Source organism: Octopus bimaculoides, chromosome 1, assembly GCF_001194135.2.
Source record: "Octopus bimaculoides isolate UCB-OBI-ISO-001 chromosome 1, ASM119413v2, whole genome shotgun sequence".
Lineage (NCBI taxonomy): Eukaryota > Metazoa > Mollusca > Cephalopoda > Octopoda > Octopodidae > Octopus > Octopus bimaculoides.
The window spans coordinates 100796114-100797149 of NC_068981.1; positions in this window are offsets into that span (position 1 = coordinate 100796114).

Here is a 1036-nt window from a genome sequence, read left to right on the forward strand (position 1 = left end):
AGTTCTCAACCATTTTTTATCTATAGGCGCAGGAGTGGCTGTGTGGTAAGTAGCTTGCTTACCAACCACATGGTTCCGGGTTCAGTCCCTCTGCGTGTCACCTTGGGCAAGTGTCTTCTACTATAGCCTCGGGCCGACCAATGCCTTGTGAATAAATTTAGTAGACGGAAACTGAAAGAAGCCTGTCGTATATATGTATATATATATATATGTGTGTGTGTGTTTGTGTGTCTGTGTTTGTCCCCCCACCGTCGCTTGACAACCGATGCTGGTGTATTTACGTCCCCGTAACTTAGCGGTTCGGCAAAACGAGACCGATAGAATAAGTACTAGGCTTCCAAAGAATAAGTCCTGGGGTCGATTTTCTCTACTAAAGGCGATGCTCCAGCATGGCCGCAGTCAAATGACTGAAACAAGTAAAAGAGTAAAAAAGTAAAAGAGTATAGACCTCTTTGGTTATCATTTTATTCTAGTGAACCCCCATAACAATTCGACGTTTAAAAACTAGTTTTATAGAAACTCCTTTCAAAATTCCTATTTTGTTTTTCACATATTAACTTGTGTAGGTTGAACTATGCAAAACGTTAGAGAAAGAAGCCTAGCTATCTCTGGCAATAAATACATCTAAAGCCAAAATTTTTCATGAACCCTAAAATAACACTGTAGACCCAATTTACGATTTTGCTTACGTGGACCCCCAGGGTTCATATGGACCCTGGTTGGGAACCACTGAAATAAGCCATGCATTGGCAAACTTTTTTGATGAGCGGGCCGCATGAAACACTGGTTCATCATAGTGCGGACCGCACTACTAAAAGAAATTCAAAGTAACTGTTCGTTCGGTGTGCCATCTAGAAAGTCCTGCAGGTTGCATACGCCCACTCATCGGAACCATAGTTTGCCCGTGACTAAACAAAGCCTTTTAAAAGGAATCTTGAACATGACATGGCCACAGTTCAATGAATGAAACCAGTACATAGAATAAAAAGTAAACAATATATGTGTGTGAGTGTGTGTGTGTGTGTGTGTGTGTGTG